This window comes from Stenella coeruleoalba (genome assembly GCF_951394435.1).
Source record: "Stenella coeruleoalba genome assembly, chromosome: 11".
Lineage (NCBI taxonomy): Eukaryota > Metazoa > Chordata > Mammalia > Artiodactyla > Delphinidae > Stenella > Stenella coeruleoalba.
The window spans coordinates 9,685,881-9,694,262 of NC_137157.1; positions in this window are offsets into that span (position 1 = coordinate 9,685,881).

The following is an 8,382-nucleotide window of genomic DNA, read 5'->3' on the forward strand; positions in this document are numbered from 1 at the left end:
CTTCTTCACGTCCCCAGGTGAGTGGGCCCACCTCTCCAGAGTCCCCGGCCTGGGGAGACAGGCGAATCGAGAGCCCTCCTCGCGCTGAGCCACCCCCTGAGGCCTGCCCCTGCCCACTCTGTCTCTGAACAGAGTCTGTGTGTCTCGTATGTGTCTCTGAATGTGTCTCTTGTGTTGTCTCTATGGGTTTTTTTATATTTATTTATTTGGCTGCGCCGAGTCTTAGCTGCGGCATCGAACTCTTCACCGCAGCACGCGGGACCCAGTTCCCTGACCAGGGATCGATCCCAGGCCCCCTGCATTGGGAGTGCGGAGTCTTACCCGCTGGACCACTGGGGAAGTCCCTCTCGATGTGTTTTTTTTGTGTTCGTGTGTGTCTGTGTGTCTGTGGGTGTGTCTCGGTGTGTGTTTGGAGGTGACCACAAACTTTCCTCTGTCTCTCCAAGTGCCAAGGGAGCAGGGGAGGGCTGCCCTGGGGCTGTTTTGCCCACTGTCGCTCTGAAGACATCCACGAACCACCACAGGTGAGGTTCAGATACAGACACTGAGTTTCAGGCCTGGGGAGACCCAGAGGATACACGGCGCCACCCCTTCTTTATCCTAAAATGTGCAGTCGTAATATTTCAAATGAGTTTTTAAAAAAATCATTTGAAATAAAGATCATTTCATGTAACCCTCACAATAACCCCATGAAGCGTTATGTCCCCAGAGAGGCAGCTTCGAGGGCTCCACGGCCCCTGCTACACGGGCACTGACAGCTGCTTCCTGGCTCACTGCGAAGTTGCATCAGTGGCCTCGCCCGCCCCACCCCGACCCTGTTTGAGGCCATGGCTGAGTGGGCTACAGGGACAATCAGTCCCCTCCTAGTCCCTCCAGGGCAGGGGGCCACTGGGCCTGTGGCCAGGGTAGCTCCATCAGAGAGCCTTGTGGCCCTTGGTGATGTGGCCTCCCTCCTGATGGTCAGGACAGCAGCGACCACCCCAGGATGGGCCCTGGAACCCCAAGGACTAAGGAGGTTTGGCTTCTAACAGCCAAAGCCCCGGTTGTTTTCCTGTCCTTTTCGAGTTCTTTCCCTGCTGGCCAGCCCGGTGTCTTTGCCAGCTGCTGCAGACCGTGGTAGGAGAGGGCATCCCCAGCCCCTATCCAGCCAGGAGTATTGTTACCAAGACATGAATCAAGTCAGGTGTCCTGCCAACTGTCACCAGCCCGAACCTCAGGCTCACTGCACTTCACAGACAAGAGGGCCCCCCAAAAAGCTACGTGCAAAAATCAGTCTTTCATTTATAACGCACACAAGAGGCTTGTTAGTGACAAAGAGCTCGAGAAGGGAAGGGGTCCTCCTTCACCTCCCCTGGTCAAGTGAAGAAGCTTTTGAGAAAGGAATAACCACCTCCTAACTACTTAGGGATCCTCGTATCAGCCAGCACAGGCCCGGGCACACTTGTGCCCACAGCACAGGGTCACCAATGCCATGGCAGAGGGCGGGGGGAACTCGGAGGAGGCGGCCTGTGTCCTGATCTTGCAGGTGCAGACCGGCCCGCTAGGCAAGCGGGCAGGTCAGCTCACGAAGCAGGAGGAGCAAAGGCGGGGCGGCGCGAGCAGCCCTGGGGGTTTGGGTTTTTTAAGTAAATAGCTCTTATGTATTGTTTTTAGATTAATTAGTTAATTTATTTATTTTTGGCTGCACTGGGTCTTCAGCAGGCTTTCTCTGGTTGCAGCAAGCAAGGGCTACTCTTTGTCGTGGGGTGCGGGTTTCTCATTGCGGTGGCTTCTCTTGTTGCGGAGCACGAGCTCTAGGCACGCGGGCTTCAGTAGTTGTGGCGTGTGGGCTCAGCAGTTGTGGCTCACGGGCTCTAGAGCGCAGGCTCAGTAGTTGTGGTGCAAGGGCTTAGTTGCTCCGCGGCATGTGGGATCTTCCTGGACCAGGGCTCGAACCTGTGTCCCCTGCATTGGCAGGCGGCTTCTTAACCACTGAGCCACCAGGGAAGCCCCCTTCACGGAGTATTTGAGGAAGGGTCAGTGTGCTGGGGCGCCCCAGAACACCCCAGTTCCATGATTCTCTAGGAGGACTCACAGGGCCTGGCCGAGTCGTAGTCATGGCTATTTTCGCAAAAGGATACAGAGCTTGATTAGCAAAGGGAAAGGGCGTGAGGGCCACGTCTGGAGGAAACCAGGCTCAGGCCTCCGGGGGTCCCTCCCAGTGGAGTCACAGGTGCTTAACGTCTGCTTAAGGAAGATCCTTCTGGAAACTTTATGGTGTCTGGAGGGGAGGGGGGACAGCTAGGGGAAGCTGCAAAAATCACCCAGAGTCCAGTTCTGGAACTGGGGTTCGCTGGAGAGGACAACAGCACGAGAGGCCTCAGCGGGGCAGAGGGACTGTTGGGCGGGAAGCGGGAGGTGGCCCTGTGCTGACGGGTCCCGGGGGGCAGGGGGGCAGAAGGTGGTGCAGGATGCAAGGAGCCTGTCCTGGGAGGGCGGCTGCTGGTTAGGGGTGGGGGTGGGCTGGGGCGTGAGACAGAGGATCTGGGGTGGGCGCTGGGTGCTACAGAGGCCGGAAGAGGAAGGCGGAGAAATTGCCCGAATTATGAATAGTTTCAGCCTCCTCGGCCCCTAGAGCAAAACTGCTCCGAATTAAACACAGGAGAATGGAGTGACTGAGAAGGAGGGGATAGGACGGGGAGATGCAGGCGAAAACAGGAGCATCTGAAGCACGTCAGACAATAAGCAAAACAGGCATCAGCTCAGGCCCCACCCCGCCCAACATCCCCAACACCTCCCAACACCCTGCACCCCTCCCAACACCCCACACTCCTCCCAACACCCCCAACACCACCAACTCCTCCCAACACCCCCCACCCCTCCCAACCCCAACACCTCCCAACAGCACCCACCCTTCCCGACACCCCAACACCTCCCAACACCCCCCACCCCTCCCAACACCCCCCAACCCCTCCCAACACCCCCCACCCCTCCCAACACCCCGCACCCCCAACCCCTCCCAACCCCAACACCTCCCCACACCCCCCACCCCTCCCAACACCCCACCCCTGCCAACACCCCCCACCCCACCCCGTGACTGAGCTGTCCATGTGCCGCAGGCACTGTCCTGGGCATGGAGTCACGTAACTCACTCCCAAGCACGTCCTGGGGGCTGGAAAGGTTCGGGGAGGGTGATTGGAGCAAAGACAGGGGCAGCTACGGCAGTGGGGAGGGCTGAGCCTGGGGTGGGCTCTGGAAGGGACCCCAGAGGCAGTTCATTCAGCCCCTGGGTGGGCAGGCTGAGGCTTGCCGCAGGTCACGTCACTCCCAAGTAGCAGCCCCGGTCTACCATCCGTGTTTTCCACACCCTCAGGAGTGTGCACGTTTGCACACACACACACCCCAGCTGCTAAAGGCAAGTCCCGTCTTGGACGAGTGGGGTGAAGGGGCAGCCCCAGGCCATCCCTCCCTGGACCCGCCCTCCCCTCCCACCCTTCGGAATCAAGGAGTCAACATTCCTGAGCCCACGGCTCCGGACCGCCAGGCCCAACAGCCCGGGCCGGTGGCTGCAGGCCATGCCGGTTATGATGCCCAGGGGCACAGACTGGGGGCCCTGGGAGGTGTCAGTGGAGGCCAGCCCATAGGCCTGAGCCAGGTAGGTGACCACATTTAATCTCTGCAGCCCTGCCTTGCTCCACCCATGTGCCACCGAAGCCAGACACCCAGGTTCCCCTTCACCTGGAGGGCTCTGGCTCCCGGGAAGTAGAGGCCTCCGGAAACGGGCGGTGGGCGCCATGCTGGGCACAGAAGGTGGACTGAATGAACTGGGGTCCCCAGACTGAAACGCCCTCAGCCATGACCCAGGGCCCGCCAGCCCTGCACCCTCTCTGGGGTCCACACTGAGTGCCTCGTGATGGGACATGCCTCCCCAGGCAGGCTGCAGTGCTGATGGCTGGGTGCTGAGTGCCCCTCCGAGGTCTGTCCTGCCTGGGCGAGGCATGCCGGCCACACCAACAATAACACTGTGGCAAAGACGGGCCACCTCTTGAGGACTCGTGCAGACCCTTCTCCCCAGGCCTTGGAGAACAGGGAAGGGCGGCAATGACCCCCACGCCCCACCCCACCCCGTCATGCAGGCCACTCCTCCCGCCCTTCAGGTCACCATCTCTGGCAGCCTCTGTGACTCCCCAGGTCTGGGTGAGGAGTCACAGCCAGACCTTACACGCAGCAGGCACGATGTCAGGGCCCACCACACTTACAGGGCCCACGGAGATGTTTTAATTATTTTTATCAACCAGAAGGGGGGAAAGTGGATATAATCCAGCCTGGATTATATTCTTCTTTATAGCAGCACAATCACAAAATAGAATTTTTAATCCGTTTTTGGAAGAAGGGGCCCACAGAAGTCATACTGAGGCCCTGGTCACGGGGGACCCTTGGAGGCCTGTGTGCCTCCCGGGGCCTTGCTGTGTGGTGATGATCTGCTCACTTGATGGCCTCCTCCAGAAGGGCCACGTCTTACTGTCAGAGCAGGCACACAGTAGGCAATGGGTGAATAAATACACGCTTGTAAATTAAAAAGTGGTTTGCATTGACTGAGCACTTGCCCTGTGCCAGGCACTGTGCTCAGCTCCTGAGAAACAGACATGCCCATTTTACAGATAAGGACATGGAGGCTGAGAAAGGCTAAATGACTGGCACGAGTTGTTCACCAGGAAAGCCCAGGTGTCAAGCCTGCACCACTGGCCAGCAATGTCCCCACAGGAGGTGGAGCAGCTGGTGGATGTGTCATTTCCAGGAGGGACAACCTCACATAGATATCAGGCAAGTCCCCCGATGTCAGCCTATGAGTTCTGACACATGGGCCAGCGCCCTCGAAGGCCCCAGTGCCGCCCTGACCTTCCTCCAGGCCACAGCCCGTGCGGGCTGTTCCTCCATGCGCCCAGGCGCTGTGCTGGGGGCGTGATGAGTGATCATTGTAGCCCACACTCTCTGTGTACCAGGCACCAGCCCGTCCAACCCTCATGGTACCCCTGGGGGCTGTGACTGTTATTCCCATTCCAGAACACCGCCTGAGAAGTGGGCAGAGACAGGGATGCGGGAGCCATTCCTTCCACCTTGGGAACTTGGAGGCAGGGAAGCAAGCCTTCATGAGACAAGAGACCTTTGAGTGCATCCATGAACGATTAGGATTTCATTAGGTAGAGAAACAGGGTGAGGGCATTCTAGGCCGGGGCACAGCCTGAGCGAAGGTGTGGGAGTGGAAGGGGCCCCGGGGTGCCGCTGGACTGCAAGTGAGGCCGCAGGGAGTATCGGACTGCTGGCTTTCCGAGGCTGTACGAGGGAGGGGGATGTTTGAAGATTGGGGAGCTGCAGTCAGGCGGGCACTTGGTGCACGTGTATCGAGCATTTATGAGGAGCCAGGCACTGTAATAGGCATGGGGGAACAGAGAGGACTAGGGCACAGTCACCCACTGGAACCTGCCTGGGAAAGTCCATCTCGGTGGGGATCCACATCTGTCCCTGGCGCCCCGGCAGGCCCCGGCGTCTTTCCCTCCTCGACTGGACTTCTTCCATAAAACAGGCCTAACTGCACTTGCCACCTGGTGACGGAGGCTCCCTGGATAAAAGATTCTGTAAATACAGAGCGCTGTCGCCAGGGCTCTGGGCGGGGTGGAGTAGGGAGGTCCCGTCAGACTCCCAGGAGGCAGAGAAACAGCCCCTGGGGGGCTGAGGGGCCACCAAAATGCTCTGAGGTTTCCGCCTCTTGGTGGCTGTCAAACGTGTTCCTGCAGCCAGGAAGTCTGACATTAAAGTCCCCCCCACCCCCGCCCCCACCAAGGCTACTCTGCCTGTGATGGTTAAATGACAGACGCCAACAGGCTGGCGGGTGAGGACGGCAGGGAGGAGGAGACGGAGGGGCCTTGGTGGCTGGAGGCGTTACCCTCACCCGCGTGTGCATCTGACACAAGTGTATTGAGCACCTACTAGGATCAGTCCTGCTGCAAGTGTCGGGAATCCTGGGGGAGGCAGACAGGGACACGGCTCATTCCGCCACTACGTGGGGGGGGGAACGGGGAAGCCCGGTCTCTGGAAGCACGGAGAAGCTACCTGACTTGACTTTGAGTCCAGGACAAACCCGTCTCCCTTCGTCTCTCAAAGACCCCGGCGGCAAAAGCCCTTCGTGCTGAAGCAGCGCCGCTGCCCAGCTGACCTCACACCCGAGGAAACAGAGGCCAGGGAGCCTCGCTGGCTTGTCCCAGGTCACACAGCCAGTTGTGTAACAGACAGGACAGTTATTATTTGCATTTTACGAACGAGAGGTGAAGTGGCTCACAGAGCAGGCCACAGAGAAAGCAAGCGGTGCACCCGGCCTAGACCCAGGGCTGCAGATCGCGGGCCCCCCCTTGCTTTTCGGCTGATGCGGGACTTGCCACGGCTGCTGCTCCTCTGGGCTGGAGTGGAAGAAGGTTCCAGAGCCCCAGAGCACTCAGGTTGGCCTCTGGCAGGCAGGGGCTGGGGCGGGAGCCAGTATGGGCTCCTCTCACTGAGCTGTTCCTCGGCATCTCCAGCACAGAGCCAACCTCTCCATTAAGCAGAGCGGGCTCAGCGCCCAGGACGCAGGATGCTTCAGGGGCCCACGGAAATGTTTTCATTTCATTTCTTTTAAAACTGGAAGAAAAATTAAGCATGATAATAATGAATACTTACTCATGAATCAAGCCTAGATTAGTCATCTTTCTACCCACGTGGTTGTAAAATATAATTAAAAAATTTTTTTTTATGAAGGAAAGGGCCACCGAGGCAAAAGTGCCTGGCAACAGAGGAAGCCATCGTGCGGCCCCACAGCAGCGGCTGCGCCGTCAGCCACCCAGAGCCTGTTCCAGCTGGGGCAAAGCTGGCCACCTCTGCCCTGCCACTGTTTATGAAACGATGACGGAAGAAAGGAGGAGCAATAACAGAGCAGTGAAAAGAGAGGAGGGGCGCTGGGAGAACACTAACAAATGAATGGTGGCCGGGCAGAGAGACGAGTCTGAAAGGGCAGAGCGTGGCTCAGGGAGAAGATGGCAGAAAGGCCAGGGGCAGCGGAGACGGGCAGACAGAGCTGTGTGTGATCGCACAAGTCTGACAGGTCCCATCAGTGAGGATGGTCAGGACAGAGGGAGGCGCCTCACACAGTCCTGGGAGCCTTGAACAACAAGACCAGGAATTTCCCAGGGGCCCTAATTACGTTCCCGTGCCTGCCGTAACAAATGACCACAGATTTGGTGACTTAAAACAACAGAGATTTATTCTCTCATAGTTGAGAAGACCAGAAGTGCAAAACCAAAATCACTGGACGAAAGTCAAGGTGTTGGCAGGGCCTTGCTCCCTCTGGAGACTCTAGGAGACACTCCGTCCCTGGCTTCTCCCAGCTTCCAGTGGCCGCCAGCATTCCTTGTCTCGTGGCCGCACACTCCAATTTCTGTTTCTGTGGCCACATTGCCCCCTCCTCTTCTCCTCTGCCTCTCTCTTAAAAGGACACTGGTGATTACATTTAGAGCCCACTCTGATAATCCAGGATAATCTCCCCGTCTCAAAATCCTTCCTTTAATCGCATCTGCAAAGACTTTCCATGTACGGGAACATTCACAGGTTCCAAGAATTAGGACCTAATATCTTCGGGGCCCATTATTTACCTACTACAGGCCCACAGAGGCAACACAGTTTAGCAGAGGGCTGCCTCTAGCCAGCCTGCGGCCATGGCCCATGCCTGAGACCAGTGGAAGGCACATGGCCTCTTGCTTTCCAACCCAGCACATCCTGGGAAGGGGGTCCTTCTGCCGGGATCCTTGGAAAGGAGTGAAGCAGGCTCTGCAACGGAGGTGGCGGGATATGGAGACGCCACTGGACCTGGCTAGGACAGAACTGAGGCATTAAGCTCCTTGGGGTGGAGAAGGTGTCAAGAGAAGGCCCCTCCCCTACCGGGAGGCGGACTCTAGATCTCATTTCAATTCTCACTTCACTCATCCCACGTTCAGCAGATACTCAGACATGAGCCAGCTTGTCTTCAGGGAGCTCGAAGCCTAACCCCAGAGGCAAGCACTGTTGTCTTCAATAGACTGTAACTGCAGGTGAGGCCCCTCTTTTCCGGGTGGGGCAGTGGAGACCCAGGGATCAGGGGGTCATCTTTGTATGGAGTCGACTTAGCACAAGGGCTTCACATTTCCTCAATCCCCTACCCCCAGCGTCTTCCTGTCCTGATTTCATTATTTCTAGTCTCTTCCTCTTAGCATGTTAAAAGTGAAGTAACAACAGTTTCATCTTCCCTTAGAAGAGCTTGCCAGGAAGTGACTCCTCCCAAGCTGGGCACTTTCTGCATCTGTAGAGTTGGCCAGTGGGGAGCCAGGGCACAGGACCCTT